The sequence below is a fragment of the Mus caroli genome, unplaced genomic scaffold (assembly GCF_978045245.1).
Source record: "Mus caroli unplaced genomic scaffold, Mus_caroli_1 scaffold_9, whole genome shotgun sequence".
NCBI lineage: Eukaryota > Metazoa > Chordata > Mammalia > Rodentia > Muridae > Mus > Mus caroli.
Genome location: NW_028227264.1, coordinates 21,855,913 through 21,877,514, shown reverse-complemented (window position 1 = coordinate 21,877,514; position 21,602 = coordinate 21,855,913). Strand labels below are relative to the sequence as shown.

General features: G+C 39.3%; 1 long non-coding RNA gene across 1 annotated transcript in view; it reads right to left on the bottom strand.

Annotated features, from left to right (window-relative positions):
• Positions 1–13,698: 13,698 nt before the first annotated feature.
• LOC147002593 (uncharacterized) overlaps positions 13,699–21,602 on the bottom strand; it is a 56,737-nt gene continuing 48,833 nt past the window's right edge. Inside the window, exon 3 of the long non-coding RNA XR_015048376.1 lies at positions 13,699–19,034. This is a non-coding gene — a long non-coding RNA (uncharacterized LOC147002593). The remainder of the gene's footprint in view (positions 19,035–21,602) is intronic.

Here is a 21,602-nt window from a genome sequence, read left to right as displayed (position 1 = left end):
GTGAAGAGATCATTTTCAGAAAGAGAAAAAATATTGCAAGTTGTTGGTGTTCACGATATAAGGAGAATCCAAACAAGCAAATAAAAAGCCTGGAAGTTATCCAATGTCTGGTTTAAAAGGGGTTAAAGATCTGAGCAGACATTTTTCTCTTTGTTTCTAATCATATCTATTAATATTTTCAACAGATATGTTTGTGTAGACATAGATACAGATAAATGTACAGAAAAATTTTCAGCCACTTACAATATGACCTACATGTATAAACTATATATATATACATACATATATATACCTGTCTCTATAAAAATATAATAGGATATGTTCAACAACTGTAAAAATGGATGACCTACGGACATGTTACAGATTGAAACTTAAACTCAGCTCAAAATCACAGACAGAAGACAAAAACATAGAACAGATATTTTAAAACCAGACCGAGATTTTTTTATTAAATATTTTCTTTATATACATTTCAAATGCTATCCCAAAAGTTCCCTATACCCTCCTCCCACCCTACTCCCCCACTCACCCACTTCCACTTCTTGACCCTGGCTTTCCCCTGTACTGGGGCATATAAAGTTTGCAATACTAAGGGATCTCTCTTCCCAGTGATGGCCGACTAGGCCATCTTCTGCTACATATGCAGCTAGAGACACGAGATCTGGGGGCACTGGTTAGTTCATATTATTCTTCCACCTATAGGGTTACAGACCCCTTCAGCTCCTTGGGTGCTTTCTCTAGCTTCTCCATTGGGGGCCCTGTGTTCCATCTTATAGATGACTGTGAACATCCATTTCTGTGTTTGCCAGGCACTGGCATAGCCTCATACGAGACAGCGATAACAGGGTCCCTTCAACAAAATCTTTCAGGCATATGCAATAGTGTCTGGGTTTGGTGGCTGATTACGGGATGGATGCCTGGGAGGGGTAGTCTCTGGATAGTCCATCCTTTCATCTTAGCTCCAAACTTTGTCTCTGTAACTCCTTTCATGGGAATTTGTTCCCTATTTTAAAGAGGAATGAAGTATCCATCTGTTGGTCTTCCCTCTTCTTATTTTCTTGTGTTTTGCAAATTGTATCTTGGGTGTTCTATGCTTCTGGGCTAATATCTACTTATCAGTGAGTGCATATCTAATGACTTCTTTTGTGATTGTGTTACCTCACTAAGTATGATATCCTCCAGATACATCCATTTGTCCAAGAATTTCATAAATTCATTGTTTTTAATAGCTGAGTAGTACTTCATTGGGTAAATGTAGCACATTTTCGTATCCATTCTTCTGTTAAGGGACATCTGGGTTCTTTCCAGCTTCTGCCTATTATAAATAAGGCTACTATGAACATAGTGGAGCATGTGTTCTTATTACCAGTTGGAACATCTTCTGGGTATATGCCCAGGAGAGTTATTGCTGGATCTTCTGGTAGTACTATGTTGAATTTTCTGAGGAACTGCCAAACTGATTTCCAGAGTGGTTGTACCAGCTAGCAATCCCACCAGCAATGGAGGAGTGTTCCTCTTTCTCCACACCCTTGCCAGCACCTGCTGTCACCTGAGTTTTTTATCTTAGCCATTCAGACTGGTGTGAGGTAGAATCTCAGGGTTGTTTTGGTTTGCATTTCCCTGATGATTAAGGATGTTGAACTTTTTTTCAGGTGCTTCTCAGCCATTTGGTATTCCTCAGTTGAGAATTCTTTGTTTAGCTCTGTACCCTATTTTATAATGGGGCTATTTGAATTTCTGGAGTCCAGCTTCTTGAGTTCTTTGTATATATTGGATATTAGTCCCCTATCAGATTTAGGATTGGTAAAGATCCTTTCCCAATCTGTTGGTGGCCGTTTTATCTTATTGATAGTGTCTATTGCCTTACAGAAGCTTTGCAATTTTATGAGGCCCCATTTGTCAATTCTTGATCTTACAGCACCAGCCATTGCTGTTCTGTTTAGGAATTTTTCCCCTGTGCCCATATCTTCAAGGATTTTCCCCACTTTCTCCTCTATTAATTTCAGTGTCTCTGGTTTTATGTGGAGGTCTTTTATCTACTTAGACTTGAGCTTTGTATAAGGAGATAAGAATGGATCAATTCACATTCTTCTACATGATAACCGCCAGTTGTGCCAGCACCATTTGTTGAAAATGGTGCCCTTTTTCCACTGGATGGTTTTAGCTCCCTTGTCAAAGATCAAGTGACCATAGGTGTGTGGAATCATTTCTGGGTCTTCAATTCTATTCCATTGATCTACCTGTCTGTCATTATACCAGTACCATGCAATTTTTAATCACAATTGCTCTGTAGTATAGCTTAATGTCAAGCACGGTGATTCCACAAGAGGTTCTTTTATTGTTGAGAATAGTTTTTGCTATTCTAGATTCTTTATTATTCCAGATGTATTTGCAAATTGCCCTTTCTATCTCATTTAAGAATTAGGTTGGAATTTTGATGGAAATTGCATTGAATCTGTAGATTGCTTTAGGCAGGATAGCCATTTTTACTGTATTAATCTTGCCAATCCATGAGCATGGGAGATCTTTCCATCTTCTGAGATCTTCTTCAATTTCTTTCTTCAGAGACTTGAAGTTCTTTCTTTCACTTCCTTAGTTAGAGTTACACTAAGGTATTTTATATTATTTGTGACTATTGAGAAGGGTTTTGTTTCCCTAATTTCTTTCTCAGTCCATTTATCCATTGTGTACAGAAAGGCCATTGATTTGTTTGAGTTAATTTTATATCCAGCTACTTCACCGAAGCTGTTTATCAGGTTTAGGAGTTCTTTGGTGGAATTTTTGGGGTCACTTATATATACTATCATATCATCTGCAAATAGTGATATTTTGACTTCTTCCTTTCCAATTTGTATCCCGTTGATCTCCTTTCTTTGTCTAATTTCTCTGGCTAGAACTTCAAGTACTATATTGAATAGGTAGGGATAAAGTAGGCAGCCTGTCTAGTCCCTAATTTTAGTGGGATCTCTTTGAGTTTCTCTTCATTTAGTTTGATGTTGGCTACTGGTTTGCTGTATATTGCTTTTATTATGTTTAGGTATGGACCTTGAATTCCTGATCTTTCCAAAACTTTTATCATGAAGGGGTGTTGGATTTTGTCAAATGCTTTCTCAGCATCTAACTAGATGATCATGTGTTTTTGTCTTTAAGTTTGTTTATATAGTGGATTACATTGATGGATTTCTGTATATTAAACCATCCCTGCATCCCTGGGATGAAGCCTACTTGGTCATGATGGATGATTATTTTGATGTGTTCTTGGATTCGGTTTGCGAGGATTTTATTGAGTATTTTGGCATCGATATTCATAGGGAAGTTGGTCTGAAGTTCTCTTTCTTTGTTGGATCTTTGTGTGGCTTAGGTATCAGAGTAATTGTGGCTTCATAGAATGAATTGGGTATAGTACCTTCTGTTTCTATTTTATGAAGTAGTTTGAGGAGAATTAGAATTAGGTCTTCTTTGAAGGTCTGATAGAACTCTGCACTAAACCCATCTGGTCCTGGGCTTTTTTGGTTGGAAGACTATTGATGACTGCTTCTATTTCTTTAGGGGAAATGGGACTGTTTAGATTGTTAATCTGATCCTGATTTAACTTTGGTACCTGGTATCTGTCTAGGAAGTTGTCCATTTCACCCAGGTTTTCTAGTTTTTTTGAGTATAGCCTTTTGTAGTAGGATCTGATGATGTTTTGGATTTCCTCAGGTTCTGCTGTTATATCTCCTCTTTCAATTTTGATTTTGTTAATTAGGATACTGTCCCTGTGCCCTCTAGTTAGTTTGGCTAAGGGTTTATCTATCTTGTTTATTTTCTCAAAGAACCAGCTCCTGGTTTGGTTGATTCTTTGAATAGTTCTTTTTGTTTCCACTTGGTTGATTTCAGCCCTGAGTTTGATTATTTACTGCAGTCTACTCCTCTTGGGGCAATACTTCCTTTAGTTCTAGAGCTTCTAGGTGTGCTATCAGGCTGCTAGTGTATTCTCTCTCTAGTTTCTTTTTGGAGGCACTCAGGGCTATGAGTTTTCCTCTTAAGACTTCATTGTGTCCCATAAGTTTGGGTATGTTGTGGCTTCATTTTCATTAAACTCTAAAAAGTCTTTAATTTCTTTCTTTATTTAATCGTTGACCAAGGAATCATTGAATAGAGTGTTGTTCAGTTTCCAGGTGAATGTTGGCTTTCTATTATTTATGTTGTTATTGAAGACCAGCCTTAGTCCGTGGTGATCAAATACCATGCATGGGATAATTTCAATATTTTTGTATCTGTGGAGGCCTGTTTTATGACCACTTATGTGGTCAATTTTGGAGGAGGTACCATATGGTGCTGAGAAGAAGGTGTATCCTTTTGTTTTAGCATAAAATGTTCTGTAGAGGTCTATTAAATCCATTTGTTTCATGACTTCTGTTGGTGTCCATGTGTCTCTGTTTAGTTTCTGTTTCTAGGATCTGTCCATTGGTGAGAGTTGAGTGTTGAAGTCTCCCACTATTATTGTGTGAGGTGCAATGTGTGCTTTGAGCTTTACTAAAGTTTCTTTAATGAATGTGGCTGCCCTTGTATTTGGAGCATAGATATTCAGAATTGAGAGTTCATTCTTGGTAGATTTTACCTTTGATGAGTATGAAGTGCCCCTCCTTGTCTTTTTTGATAACTTTTTTTCCAACTTTGGGTTGGAAGTCAATTTTATTCGGTATTAGAATGGCTACTCTAGCTTGTTGTTTCCAGAACCTGGAAACAACCCAGATAAAGATCTCAAATTATTATCAAAATTACATGGGTAAGTGGAAATTTATAGACTATACCACCCAAGAATCAGGAATACACCATATTCTTTAAATTGTACCACAGGCATCTTGTGGATAATAAAACCCAATGCTTCTTCAGGTTTGAACCTGGGCCTGGAGCAGACCCGGGGCACTGGCTCTGCTCCTACTTCTACAAATCCCAGAGGGAGCTTGACTCCCAGGTGAAATGACACGCCTAGGATCATAGGTGAGGCCACAACATCTGCCCCAACACCCAGAGTAACTGCCCCCACCAGGTCCAGGGACACAGGAATCACTGCCCTTCCCCCAACCCTGGCCCCTGACCAGGCAGTGGCACGGGTTCCTTCCAGTTTGAACCTGCACCAGGAGCAGATGTGGGACACTGGCTCTGTACCCACTCTAAGGACACCCAGAGGCAGCCCGACTCCCAGGTGCTCTGACACAATCAAGATCACATTTACACTAAACAGAGTCAATACAGTAACATAATTAACCAAAGTGCTGAGAATAAGTGACCGTTGAAATCTCAGCCAGACAGCATCTTCAACAAATGGTGCTGGCACAACTGGTGGCTATTATGTAGAAGAATTGATCCATTCTTATCTCCTTGTACAAAGCTCAAGTCAAAGTGGATCAAGGAACTCCAAATAAAACCAGAGACACTGAAACTTATAGAGGAAAAAGTGGGGGAAAGTCTCGAAGATATGGGCACAGGGGAAAAATTCCAGAACAGAACAGCAATGGCTTTTGCTGTAAGATTGAGAATCAACAAATGGGACCTCATAAAATTACAAAGCTTCTGTAAGGCAATAGACACTATCAATAAGACAAAAAGGCCACCAACAGATTGGGAAAGGATCTTTACCAATCCTAAATCAGATAGGGGACTAATATCCAATATATATAAAGAACTCAAGACAATGGACTCCCAAAAACCAAATAACCCTATAAAAATGGGGTACAGAGCTAAACAAAGAATTCTCAACTGAGAAGTACTGAATGGCTGAGAAGCACCTGAAAAAATGTTCAACATCCTTAATCATCAGGAAAATGAAAATGAAAACAACCCTGAGATTCTACCTCACACCAGTCTGAATGGCTAAGATAAAAAACTCAGGTGACAGCAGGTGCTGGCAAGGGTGTAGAGAAAGAGGAACACTCCTCTATTGCTGGTGGGATTGCTAGCTGGTACAACCACTCTGGAAATCAGTTTGGCAGTTCCTCAGAAAATTCAACATAGTACTACCAGAAGATCAGCAATAATTCTCCTGGGCATATACCCAGAAGATGTTCCAACTGGTAATAAGAACACATGCTCCACTATGTTCATAGTAGCCTTATTTATAATAATCAGAATGTGGAAAGAACCCAGATGTCCCTCAACAGAGGAATGGATACAGAAAATATGGTATATTTACACAATGGAGTACTACTCAGCAATGAAAAACTGAATTTATGAAATTCTTAGGCAAATGGATGTATCTGGAGGATATCATCCTGAGTGAGTTAACCCAATCACAAAAGAACACAGATGGTATGCACTCACTGATAAGTGGATATCATCCCCAAAGCTAACACCCAAGATACAATTCAAAGACCACATGAAGATCCAGATGAAGGAAGACTAAAGTGTGAATGTTTCAGTCCTTTTTATAATGGGGAAAATATTCACAGAAGGAAATACAGAGACAAAGTGTGGAGCAGAGACTGAAGGAAAAGCCATCCAGAAACTGACCCACCTATGAATCCATCCCATATATACAGACACCAAATCCAGACACTATTTTGGATGCCAAGAAGTGCTTGCTGACAGGAGCCTGATATAGCTGTCTTCTGAGAGGATCTGACAAATACAGAGGAGGATGCTCAAAGCCAACTATTGGACTAGGCACAAGATGCCCAATGGAGGAGTTCGAGAAAAAAAAAACTGAAGGAGCTGAAGGGGTTTGCAACCCCATAGGAAGAACCCCAATATCAACCAACTAGACTCCTTAGAGCTCCCAGGGTCTAAACTACCAGAGTTCACATGGAGGGACTCATGGCTTCAGCTGGATATGTAGCAGAGCGTGGCCTTGCCAAGACATCAATGGGAGGCAAGGTACTTGGTTCTGTGCCTTGGTGGTGAGCTCCCTCATAGAAGCAGTGGGAGGGCAGATGGGATAGGAAGTTTCTAAAGGGGAAACTGGTAAAGAGGATAACATTTGAAATGTAGATAAATAAAATATCCAATAAAAATACTTCAAAATAAAATCCTATTAAACTTGCTGTTTATCCACATGGAGCCAGCCCCGCTACAGGAAGAGAAAGATAATAGAAGATTCTTCTATCTGGTTGGAAAGTGAACCACTATTTCTAAATGCTGCAGGGATGTAAGGAGACTTAAGAAAAAGAAAACATTTACTGAATGGAGTTAGATTAAAGGTATACTATAAAAAATGTGCACAACAGCTCCAAGGCAGGCAATATAATGCTAAATGCTTATACTCTGATAGCAGAAACAAGTGAAACTCAAACCTTAATATCTAGAAAAAGAAGAAAAATATAAACTCAAAGCAACTAGATTAAGCACAGAAATCAGAAAATTTAAAAGAGAAAAGAAAGAGGGCTGACTTTTGGAAGTGCTTAACTTAAGTGAATAAGTGCTTAACTTAAGTGTTTATAAGTGAAAAACAGTTTGGTTGACAGATTCTTACGGCAAGATCAACAGACTTCACAGATTACTGATACTTGGAATGAAAGAGACTTACACATGGTCAAAAGATTCAAAGTGGAATGTGATAGACACAGCTACACTCAACAGTGTGGTAACTTAGAAGTAATATGCTAATTTATACCACAGGTATAAATATTTATATATAATTTATATACAGGTTGGAATAGATGACTGATTCTAAAAGCAATAACAGCTCAATTCATATTTTAAAAATCATTTATGCAAATATGTAATAAATTACCATCATGTATGTGAATTCTTTTCCAGTCAATTTCATGAAGCTAACACTATCCAGATACTGTGGGGGTGGAGGGGACAGAGTGAAAGAGGAAAAAATGCAGACAAATATCTCTCATGAATGTAGATTGAAATTTCCTTTAGAAAGTACTAACAAATAGAATTCAGCAAGATATGAGAGGAATGATGCACCATGACTGGCCAGGGTTTATTTCAGGGATACAATTCTAATTCAGTATTAGAAAATCCATGAGGACAATCTGCCATATGAACAGCCTGCAAAAAAACAGTCACATGATATCACTTGAAGCAGAAATGGCAGATGCCAAAAACGTAACACCCATACAAAATCAAATCTCTCTTAAATCTTGGACTGGAGAGGACCCTTCTCACTCTAACCAGCATCACAGCTAACATTGTGCATAATGCCAGAAGACTGAATTCTATCCATTAACATCAGACACATGCTAGGTATGTATGCTCTCACAAGCCTTCCTCCAGTAATGCTGAAAGTCCTTGTTAGTATAATATGAAAAGAAATGGAAAGAAAAGCCATATAGATTCTAAGACACAATAAAACTATATTTGTACATGACAGGATTACCAATATGTAATATCACAGCGAATCTATAAAAACCTACTAGGTTAAGGAAGGTGCCATGGCACATGCTTGTAATTGTGCCATCCAAGAGTCTCAGGAAGGGAAGAGTATGAGTCTCAGCCTATCCTGGGCTACAGACATAAAGAGTTTAAAGCTAGTCTGGATTCTGTAATGAAACCCTTAAGAAATGTAGTACACCAGGCAGTAGTGGCTCATGCCTTTAATCCCAGCACTTGGGAGGCAGAGGCAGGTGGATTTCTGAGTTCAAGGCCAGGCTGGTCTACAGAGTGAGTTCCAGAACAGCTAGGGCTACACAAAGAAACCCTGTCTCAAAAAACAAACAAACAAACAAACAAAAAATTGCTGAGCTGTAGTCAAATGATACTGAATGTTCAGTTGAAAATATTTTATAATATCTAGACATATTAAGAGATAGGTGACATTTCCTTTCAGTAGCAAAAGATGTTGTGCACACAGTAAACACTAACACTAATTAGAAATGATTATTTGGAAGGAAAGTTTGACACAAAACATAAAAATATAAAAGCTCTTATCCTGGGAAGCTGACCCAGTTAATAAACAGCTAACATGCTGTAAACATGCAACTTGAGAGCAGAGCCCCAAAATTCATATAAAGAACTAGGCATTATGACATATACCTATAACCCAGCATTGATGGGGAATTAACAGGCACGTGAAGTCCGTGGGCCATTCAGTGTAGACAAATCCATGAGGACCAGTGAGAGACTCTGCCCCTCAAAATAAAGTCAGAGAGCCAACAATTGAGGAAGACACATGACAACCATCTGAAGCCTCCAGAAACACACATTCACATATACATGTCTGTACTAAGAACACACACCACAGGCACATGATACAAAACACATATAACATTCATCAATATCTGTGACTTCCATATCCTTTGACACAGTTGTGCCCATTAGAGAAATTGAGGCAGCAGAGATTGTGCACAAAGGTAATCAAGTGTGTTCATAGCATTCATAATAATGCATAATTAGAAATAATTATGGAATTCTGGTAGCCTTCAGTCACTTAAGAAATAATTCATGTTCAAATAAACAAACCTGATGGATATTCACAATCTCTCATTGAATAAGGAAAACAGTTTATAGAGTGTTACGTATAGTGTTGTGTATTATGTCCCAATTTCAGCATCATATCAGGAAATACAACAGGTGCTTTAGAGACTGCGATGTAAGGTAGAAGATACAGCTCATTGTGGATTCCTGAGTTTTGACATGAAGAGGGTTTGCCTTTCCTGCTTATTACACACACCTCTCCACTATACCACAGTGAAGTTTCAACAACCATATCCACATTTGTAATTTTCTAATAAAAGTTAAAAGGCATTGGGGTAGATAAATTGCATTTATCATAATGAACACAGAAACGTGTTTTGTCAAAGATTGAGCTTGTTAAAATCTTTTAAAGTAATTTTCCTTTTACTAATAACTGTTAGACCCATAGCGATGAGGACGATTGTACAGGTAAACATAATGACTCCTGGTCAAAATGTCTAATACCTCAAGTTGCTCTCATAGCATGTACAAATATATCTTGACAGAAATCTTTCCTTCCTTAGTTAATCAGATGTCAAAACCAGAAAAGTTCACTCCAGAGTCTGGCTTTAGGAAAACCCAGCCATGATTCTCCTTCCTTGTATACCTAACCATACCAGAGCACACTAGGGGTTCCAAGTGTGGTCAGTGAAAGTGGTGTGGATGTGCTTGGGTTTCTCTTTGTCAGTGTGGCCAGAGAGCTTGGGTGGTTCACTTAGAAGGATGCTCTAGTGGAAATCCTCTAACCTATAGTTTACATGTAACAACTAGAAAATTATTAAACTTCATGAAACCAGTTGGTACAAGAAACTGAAGGCAGAATGCCTAGAATGTTGCTTTGTGACTACAGAGAGGTTGTTATGGCTTTGAAGACCCGGGTGTAATGATTTCTCAATTGTTCACTGTAGTAATAAAAGGTCTCTTGAGCTGTTCACGGATAAGACTACTGCTAAATCTCTCAATCTTAAAGCCAGGATTCAGTAGCAGTCAAATTACAAAATTAGGTTTATGTTGTGGATAGCCCTGGGGCTAATTATATTTGATGTTAATTCCGTTCTCCTGTGAGGGGCTGTGAACAAGGAATGAGTCAACACTCAGGTGATTTCCTGTAACCTTCTTCCCACCTTAGTTTATAAATAAAGGCTAGAGCGGGTGATTGGGTAGATAAAGAGGGGAAGGTGGAGCTGAAGGTTTTCAGGGGGGAGGGAGAAAGAGAGGAGAGAGAGAGAGAAAGAGAGAGAGAGAGAGAGAGAGAGAGAGAGAGAGAGAGAGAGAGAGAGAGAGAGAGAGAGAGAGAGGAAGGAGACGATGGAGGAGGAGGAAGAAGGAAAGTGGAGCAGAAGCACCTAGCCTGGAGAAACCTCAAGTTCTAAGGGGTCTCTTATATGGAGAAGGTGGTAGTGATGGTAGTGTAGCGGTAGATCTGCCCAGTTTAGGCACACAGCATGTATTCATATTCGCTGAGTTGTGTTTTTATTGCCCAGGCTTTTTTGGGTTGGAGATTTACCACAACAGGTTTACATTCAAAGGATGGCAGAAATAGAAGAGATTTGTTACATATGAAGCTAGAGCCATGAGTTCCACCATGTGTTTTCTTTGGTTGGTGGTTTAGTCCCAGGGAGCTCTGGGGGTACTGGTTAGTTCATATTGTTGTTCTTCCTATGGGCAAACCCGTTCAGCTCCTTGGGTACTTTCTCTAGCTCCTTCATTGGGGACCCCGAGATCCGATGACCTAGTCGGTTATCAATGGGAGGAGAGGCCCTTGGTCCTGTGAAGGCTCTATGCCCCAGTATAGGGGAATGCCAGGGTCAGGAAGCAGGAGTGGGTGGGTTGGTGAGCAGGGGGAGTGGGATGGGATAGGGGGTTTCCAGAGGAGAAACCAGGAAAGGGTATAACATTTGAAATATAAATAAAGAAAAGATCTAATAAGAAAAGAAAGAAAAAAAGAAAAAGAAGAGATTTGTTTTCCAGTTCTCATTTTAGGGATGGTAAAAATAAGAATGAAAAGTTGAAAAAATATATTTGAATCCAGGAAATTCGATTCAAGCTGTATGTGATGCACAGGGCTCAGCACAATCATTCCAGGCCTTAAGCAAGCAGCACATCCTGGTGCCCCACACTGCCATCTCAGCCATAACGGCTTACTACACAGAACCTCCTTAACAACATGTGGGTAGCGCTATATTTGCTTCTGCTACATCTGCTGCATGGAGAGAGAAAAGGAGGAAGCATGGACCGCAAGCTGTACCTTCATTCTGTAGCTCAAGATGAAAATGGACAGAACTCACTATGAAATCTCTATGAGAGGTGGGGGGTGGGGGGAGTCTCTCTTATGGCAGCACAACGAATTTCTTTTTGTTTAGAAAAAAGTGATCTGTGTCACAAATCCATGAAGTGACCAAGAGTTAGGCAAGAGATAGATGGAAAGATTAAGGGCCAGAAGTTCTGAGGTCATGGAATGAGGATGGAAAAAGTGGGATGAAGATGTCTGTGTTTCATGTTAATGTCTAAGGAACATCAACTCTGGGACAGTCACTAAACAAGAAGTCTTTTAGAGTCGACAAGTTGAGCAGTCAGTGTCAGCCATCCTCTGACATCAGAGACTCCAGTGTTTGAATGGGCACATGAACAGAGTAACCATGTGTGAGGATGGAGGGTTTGCAGGGGCCCAACCACACAAACTTCCATTTACTGAGGCTGGTACAATTTCTATTACTGTCACACACCCAGGATAGCAACAGACACTGACACTGGACTCCAAATACAGCATCATTCCTTCAAGACACCAACCAGCCACCTGGTAGCAAACTGAGTGCATTGGTCTTCCTCGGTCCTGTAAGAGGCGGCGATTGACTTTTAATTAAATTTGAATCGGCAAATATCCCAGACATGAATTTACTTTTCCTGACTTAAGAGCCTCAGATTGTACAATTGTCCACGGAATTAAAAATAGCCCATGCCACCAGCACAGGAGTCACAGAATTGGATCAGAATAAGGCAAAATGTTAGGGGGCATTCCAGAACCCTAGATACCTACCCTCCTGACGTGGTCCATGTCCTTATACCATGGGAGAATGCTACTGACATCTAGTGGCTAGATGCCAGGGTTGTGAGTAAGCATCTTCAACACTGAACCATCCCTAATAAGAATGGCCCCAAGCATCAGTATCTCCCTGTTCTAAAACTGTAAACTATAAGGAACCTCTTCTCTGCTGTCTACAAGTTCACAGTAATTCTTACCCACACAAACAGTTCCCAAGGGTTTCCTATGCTCCAAAACCTTGTCAACATTTGTCTCTCAACTTCTGGATAATGTCTGTCATAACAGGTGTCAGATAAGATGCCATTATGGTTTCAATTTGTAAATCCCCAATGATTAATGGTCCTGAACAATTTCTCATCCCTCTGTTAGCCATTTGTACATATCTCTTCAAAAAATGTTCATTTTGGTCCTTTACTTACTGAAAACATATTTGTTTTGAGTTGTTTGTATATTAGTTATAAAATTCATAAACATTTTCTTTCATGTGATAGGTTGGTTCTTCATCCAGTTGACTATATCCTCACTTTATAGGGGCAGTGTCACTGGCCCGATGGCATCCTACAATAAACTCAAATAGTCACCAGCTAATGGAGGCACAGGGGGAACATAAGCTTGATAATGCTGCTGGCTGTGCTACTTTCCCTGTGGCTGTCACTAAATGCCTGACAAGGAACAAGTTTAGGGAGGATTTATTTTGGCTCAGTTTTATGATGGGGAAAGGTATGGTACCTGAGTTTCTGTCCATGGTGGTGATACATACCAGTGGACAAAACAGTCAGACCTTAGGTTGGTTTGAAGCTACGGTTCCACGATCTTCTCATTTTCTTCATGTCTGTTAAGAGGTCCACCTTCTTTCTCATGGCTGGTACTAACTCATATGCCTCTTCTTCTTGGTTCACGTGTGTTCTCTCCAGCTTTAGTTTCCAGCAGCTTAATATAATGTGCCTGGTGTTCCCTCTGTACTTTCTTTATATTTGGTTCTAGCCTTTTAATGGTGAGCAGACAAAGCTCTGACATGTTCAAGTTGTATTCCTTTGAGTAATTTTTCTACTTACACCCTCTTCTTTTTCTAATACCTCTGTTGCACACAAATGCTAGCTCGTTTGCTATTTATGATTCAGTGATTCACTGTCACAGAATTTTAATCTTCTATTTTTATTAGTGACATCAAAGTACAAAAGAGTGGACTTCCTTATGGTATTTTTATACATTTATATGTTGTTTTTATCTGTTTTGTAAGTTTGATGACAAATTTACACACAAATGAATAAATAATAAACAAATGCAATAATAACAAAAGTGAATTATTTTCTGGAAGAATTCATATGAAAGGCTTTTGTGGAAACGGGAATATTTAAATTAGGCTTGAACTTTGGAAAGAATAATCAAAACTTCTAGGCAGGGGCTTTTGCCTAGGTACAGTGGGAGGCAGTGGTAAGCACTGTAAAATGAAAACTTATGCACACACTGTGGATTCCCTGGAAGAGCGGAGTCATGTGGAGAAATGTGAGGTTGGTTCTCTAGACATCACAGACGTTTGAAGAGAGAAGAAACCTTGTACGGTTTTTGAAAGACAGCTCTAGTTACCCTTAGGATTTGGAGAATTGTAGGGTTGGGTGCTGCTCATGCTGACATGATCGGGAGGTAAGAGTTTTACTGGTGGAGTGTGAATCCGTGAGGACCAGGAAGAGGGGATGAAAGTGAGGAGCAGGTCTGAAAGCCACTGTGCTGCATTGCTTAAAATGCTTACGCCAGTGCTGTGCACTAGAAAATCTAGCATCCTAGTATTTTGGATACCATATAAATGTGGTCTTTAACTAGAACACTTTACTAACTAAACATTCTAAGCATATACTATTTTCTATTCCGGAGCACTGACTCAGTATGAGGATGTTTGTCACCAAAACCGAAAGAGAAAAGTTGGTGGTATAAACTTCTTGGAATGGGCTTTTCTTCATTCTTCTTCTTTCTGCTGCACAATAGGCAATTGTGATTCAGGTGGACTTGTTTATTCTGGCAGAAAATTCCATAGAAACAAAAGTGCCATTATAAAGTGCTAGACAAAAGACAACCCCACCCTGCTCTGCCATAAGGGGTCACACACAGGGACTGCCCATCAGTCCTCTTTTGTCTCCTTTCAGAAAGGAATCTTGCAGATTGTAATACTTCTCCATGTTCTAAAACACCATTTGTCCTGGCAAGAAGTGCTGGGTTTCGGGGAAGGGGTGGTGGATCATAGGCGTCCCTCACATGGCCACTCAGACAATCCTTTCCTGGAGCTCTCCTTAGTGTGTCTTTCCCCATTTGCTTTGGTTTCCTTACCTGCCTCCCAGCTTTTGTTATACAACATGGTGGGAGAGGGTGAGTTATCTTCCTGATTCTCAAAATAACTAGGTATTTGGGCAAACTTTATAAGTTTGGATTTTACTTTTAGCCAGGAAATGCAACAAAGCATGGAGACGGGTTGTTCCTTGACCCTAAATTCATTCCATGTTGCTATAGCATCACCACTGAGAGAATGGGCGGCCCGCTTTCCTCCCCATGGACACACTCAATGGGCTTTTGTCAGCTCTTGAATTATAGCATTAAAATTTAAACACTAGAGATTTAATGGGGGATTATTATGATACCCTAGTACATTCCTTCTGTTGCCATTAGCAACCACAGCAAGGATGAGAAACAGTTTTAAAAGGTGCTGTTTTAAAAAATATATGAAGAGAAAGGAAAGAACAAAGAAAGAGAGAGAGAGAGGAAGAAAGAAAGAAAGAAAGAAAGAAAGAAAGAAAGAAAGAAAGAAAGAAAGAAAGAAAGGAAGAAATAAAGAAAGAATTAATTTAAAGAAAGGAAAGAAGACAGAAATAAGCAAATTGATAGGAAATAACACTGGGCCAGCCCCCCAATTCATTATGTAATTGAACAGTCCTACAAAAGTAAAGATTTTCATAGGACCCCAAATGATTGACTTCAATCCGCTGCTCCTGAATACATTCTCCACCATCTGGAAGGTGTACAATGATAGCAGCACTGAGTTCTCATCTCAGATCCTTCAAAGTGCTATTTCAGTAAGAGTTTACCAATACCTTCAGTGAGCTCTGTCTGTCTATTTGGTGTGGTAATGATGAAGGCTGTGCCAGAAAGGGATCTGAGAGAATCAATTCCCAAGTCTCCATAAATGGAAGGGAGATCTTCTTGTTAGGACATTTATTGGTTATAGCATTGCATTTCTGAAGACATGAATAATAAATAATAAAAGCTAGACACTCCTTTTTGTTTGTTTGATTGATTGTATAATCTGAAGTTTCTACATATAATTTTGCAACTACATTTATCTTTTCAACCAGAGCTTTAATTGGTTTATCATTCTTCATCTCCATTGCTGTTCTAAAGCCAGCCCTGGTTTTGCCTGCAGGACCTCATTTTCCTGTTTATTATCAGAGATCACTGTTGCCATAGACACGCCCAGGGAACAATCTGATGGAGACAGTATCTCAGTTGAGGTTCCTTCTTCCCAGGTTTGGCAAGTTGACAACTACGGTTATCTATCCTGCAAGCTAACAATCTAGTCTACCATTTTGTTGATGCAAAGCATGACAAGTGCCTACTAAGTGAAAGCTGAAAGACTATTGTAGCACAATGAAGGCCACAGACACCAGCCTCCTTCTGAGACTTTTCTTTGCCCCCCAAACCTTGAGGAAATGACAAAGATGGGTCCAGATGGAGCAAGTATACAAGGCGGCTTTCCTTCTAGATCTCTATGCCTGCAAAATATAAATTTTAAATAAAAAATAACACTATCTCTTCTTTTATTCCCTTTCCCTAGAGGGAAGTATTAACTTTATGTCAAGAGGCAGCAAACATGGCAGACTTTTTGTTCTAGTGGGAAAACCATCTCTCACTCCTTTTTTTTAAAAAACAGAGATCCTAAATGAGGTGGTCCAGATAAGACAGTCAATGTCTTTTTTCCCAAGATAGGCCAAAATGTGAGTGAGCTTTGGTGAACTGTTCCTTAGCACAGATATATACTATACACAGATACACTTAAATATATTGGGCCATAATCTGTCCCTTCCTTAGAGGTGAGAGAGGTTTATTAAAGACCAGCGATCCTTGAATTTTTATACATTTTAAATATTAACCCTCTGTCAGATGTAGAGTTAATGAAGATCCTTTCCCAATTTCTGTTTGTCCTATTGACAGTCTCCTTTGCCTTACAGAGTTGTTTTGTTTGTTTGTTTGTTTGTTTGGTTGGTTGGTTGGTTGGTTTGTTTTGTTTTGTTTTTGCTTTCATGAGGTCCCATTTATCAGTTGTTGATCTTAGAGCCTGAGCTGTGAGTGTTCTGTTCAGGAAGTTGTGTCCTGCACTAGTGAGTCCAGGGTTATTCCCCAGTTTGTGTTCTATTAGATTTAGTGTGTGTGGTTTTATGTTGAGCTCTTTGATCCACTTGGACTTGAGTTTTGTGCAGAGTGGTGAATGTGGGTCTACTCCCATTCTTCTACACGCAGACATCCAATTATTAGACCATCACCATTTATTGAAGATGCTTTCTTTTTTCCACTAGATCCCTCAGAGTCGAGTAGTACACAAGGTGTGGCATCCAATTCTCTGAGGATAAGGGAGGGGGCAATGGTTGTAGGGATTTGTAAGAATGGGACTGGGAGGAAAGAAGGGAGGGGGCTGTAATCCGGATGTGAATTAGTAACAAAACAAAACAAAACAAAACAAAACAAAACAAAACAAAACACAGTGATCCTGGTGCACTGATTTCTCTGTGACACTTCCTCTGGATAATTTCCTTTCTCTAGAACTAAATGTGAATTTGCTTAATTTAAGCATTTTTCCAAGTCTGTTCTAATAGTAAACATCAAAAATGAGGGTACCAAACAGGTTTACCAGGAATGCCTTACCTCCTGCTGTGAAAGAGCATCTATCATGGGCCTCTCACACCTGCTTCCTTTTCCTTTTGTGCTTTCAGTTTGGTTAATTTGGTTTGAAACAGGTTTCTCCCTTTGTAGCCAGAACTACAGCAGAACTCCCTATCCAGACCAGACTGGCCTCAGACTTCAAGTCATCCTCCTGCATCTGCCTCGAAGTGCTGGGAATACAGGATTATGCTATCATGCATTCACTACAGTGTTGATGTAACTTTCCTGGGGAAGTTACCTGAAAGAGGAGCCTACTGGACATAACAGGTGTTTAATTAGATGCCTTACGTGTAATGGCACAGAGCTGAGGCAGCTGTTTCCAAGCAACAGAGCTCTCCTTCGAGGTCCAGGACAGAACTAAGACTGGGACAGAGTTGTATGCTTGCTGCTTTAGAAAAAAAGAGCAAAGGGATTTTCTGTGGAATTAAAAGATTTCAGTCTTCACATTGTGATTTTAAATCACAGTGACCTTTTTTTTTAAAAAAATAGTTTTGTGATTGGATCTTATAGAAATATATACACGAGTTTGTACTGTATTTCTTGTGTTAACCACCATTCTTGCAATGATTAACCTTTTATAAGGCTCCACTGATTATTATAACTTCACTGAAAATAGCTTGAGCTGCTAGCATCCTAATCACCACAAACCTTTGGTAAATCTTCTACAGAATCTACTTTATATTAAACAATGACATGGATGCCATACGATCACGACTTAACCTGCCCAATTCCAAAACACAATATGGTTAACAAAAATCAGAGTCACTACTTCGTAGCATTATCTATTAGTTTTTAGTCATTTCTTCTTGACAAGAACATGCCTTATATTTGTATTAATCTTCTCTGGAAGATTGTCAGGGCCTTAGAAGCTTGAAATACTTTCTCAGTCAAATGTGGTCTGACTGAATATCAACCCAAAAGACACCTACTTTACTTGATGACAGTTAACCAAATCAAAAAATGTTAGTCAGAGATTTAAAGAACTAGACATCAAAACTATATAATGTTAAATATGAGCACAAAATGTTTAAACAGCAAAAGATAAAAATGGTAAGTATCAGGCATATTTCTATGAACTACAATATTCAGTGATAAAATTATAAAATTAAAACTTTAGTGGGTAATTAGATTAACACAGATCAAAGGGCCAGTAAGTAAATTGAAATCTTAAACAACAAATGCAAAAGAGGACCACAAAATGGACTTGCAGGTAAACTTGGTTTCTGCCCAGACTGAAAAGTCTAAGTTCTATTTCTGTGACCTACATGGTGGAAGGAAAGAACCGACCCTTCAAGTCCTCTTTATCTCCATACCCTTAGGCCCTGGCACACATGAGCACACATACACTATATACAAATGAAATAATATTTTAATTAAAAAATGCAACTGAAAGAAAATTAAAATTACTAAACTAAGAAACAAAACAAAACTTAAAGGGTATGGATGTTTTGCCTTCAGGCATGCCTATGAATCATATGTGTACCTGTTGTGTCCAGTTTGGAATAGGCTTGAAGTTTCCTGGAGCTGGGGTTACAGCTCCATATAGAGCTATCACATAGATGCTTGGAATGAAAACCGAATCTTCCAGAAGAGCAACCCAATTTCTTAATGCTGAATCACATCTCCACTTCCTATTGAGCAGTTTGGAAGAGATTTGGACGAGAAGCCGTTGGCTTATCTGTGCACAAACAGAAGCTTTGGTCTGTCAATTTACAAAGAACAGAAAGCACAGAGCAGACCTAATCTTTGAAAAGTTAATGACAAAACCTTTCCAGGACTCATAACTAAATCAATATAAATCAGTAACAGTTTAATTATTGATAAAATAGCAATAATTCCAACAATTATGTACTTCCTGCCACCTATTAAAGCTTTAGCACTCCAGAGAGACCGAGAATGCTCTTAGCAGCAGGGTAGGAAAATAAATCTGCTGGAGATAGCAAACTGAGATAATAGCAGAACAGGACAATGGTAAAAATATCAATTCTGAATGTTCAACTTGCAGAATTCTTCAGTGACAATTAAAAATAAGTATAATTGTTATATAATAAATATAATTCAGTCTATAAGAACTGAATATTCATGTGACCAGCAGACCTGACACTTCATCATAAGAGAAAGTGACCCCAAAAGATTGTTCAAAGATGCACAGAAGCAAAGGAATTGGGGAGAATGCACGCCAATAAGCAGAATACTGGTGAGTTATTAAAGAAACATAAAATGGAGAAATAGCCAAATACGAATATCGATAGGAAAGAAATGCAACTAAAGAAAGAGATTTTAAAAATTAGAATACAAGAATTTCTATTTAGATATAGAGAAACCTGAATCTTCTAGAAAAAATACCATAAGGAAGAAATGATATTATAATAATGAGATCAATGATACTCTCATAAAAACGTAATATTGAAACATAAGACAATAAACATGGGGGGGGCATTACAGCTATTTGGAGCTGTGGCTCAGTTGGTGCAGTGCTTGCTGTGCTTGCTGAAGACCCTGGGTTTGATCATTAGCACTTCATAAACCAGGCATGAAGGAACATGCTTATAATCTCAGCACCCAGGAGGTATAGGCAGAAGGACCAGCAGTGTAAGGTTATTCTCAGCTTCAAAGCAAGCCAGAGAGTCCAGTGTAGGAGACACAAGACTTTATCAAAGACACACATTTTCTAAAGCTAATGATACATGTGTCATATGTTGGTAATAAGCATTGGACCGAGATTGAGGATCCCTGTGGAAGAGTTAGGGGAAGGACTGAAGGAACTCAAGGGGATGGGAAACCTCACATATACTCTGGAACTGAAAGCAGGCCCAGTAGTTTTGCAACCTGTCTAATAAAAAAAAAAAGTTTGAACTGAAATGATTGTAAACAGGAAATGCAATGGAAGAACAAGCACGTAGTTCTGCAATGGGATACTGCACAGCAGTGAAAACGACACAGCCGTGGAACTCACGCATGTAAGGGGGTGAGGTAGTTACAGAAACATCATGTGGCATGTGCCAATTTTCGGACACAAAGTAAGAGAGCTACAAACTGTACCCTTGATGCAGTGTATCTGTGAAATTTAAAAACAACAACAACAAAACGTAAGCCTAATATTCAGAATATGGGCTCCCCTTGGCTATAGGAAGATGAAATAGAAAGACGAGAATGATGACCGGCAGCTCCTAGTTCTGCTTATTATAGTTTATCCATCTGGGGATATGAGCAAGAGAGACGGCTTGCTGCTCTGGCAGGGGTCAGAGTTCAGTTCCTATCGCCTGTGTTTGCTCCCCCACAACTGCCCGTGATTGCAGATCTAGGGGACCTGACACCCTTTGCTGGACTCCCCAGTTGCTACACTCACATGCACATAGCCCACAGCAACACAATGTGTGTGTGTGCTCGTGTATGTATTGTATATGTTTACACTTACATTATATTGAAAGTAGAAACAATTTTGTTGCTTTTTCTTACATATGCATGCCAAATATACATACATCTCGGTTTTTTTTCTAAATAGGTTCATACATTTCATTTTATTAGGGATTTCTCTTTTTGCTGATAAGATGATATAAGCATTTCATTCATGAACAGTAAGTGCCTTCTAATATTGGGCAAGAGAAATGGCTCAGTGGTTAAGAGTACTTGCTACTCATGCAGAGGACCTGGTGTTGGTCCCCTGTGCTGAAATAGTAGTTCAAGGCTATCTATAACTCTAGTTTCAGAAGATCTGGCACCTTCTTCTGGCTTACACTGGCACCAGATGTGCATGTAGTGCATATACATATGTGTAGGCAACACACTCATACACATAACATAAAATAAGCATGTCTTTTAAAAAACTTAGAATAAGACAATGTCTAAAGACTGCACCACCCACCATTTCTTTTAACCCTTCACACCAATTCCAATATTACACTCATTCTTCTTGCTTTGTAATCATCAGGGTGAATGTTCTTTGATGCAATCTTAACATATAACCTTATCTCTTTAATATAAATGCTAGCAGTGGAGCAGAATTAAAGTGGGTGCATCTAAGAAGTCAATGGCCTTCAATTTGATGGCTCCCCCGTGTCTGTGCCGCGACTCTTCCTCCCCCTGCAGTTTGGTGTAGAAATAATCTCTCACCCATTGTGTGGAAGCATCACGTGCCCATAAAACTCTGATGGTCTATTAGCAAAAGGCAGGAAGTAACTGAGAGAGACCGAAACTCTGGGAGATAGTCAGAGGCAGAAGGTTTGCTCCATGGACTCTGAGGAAG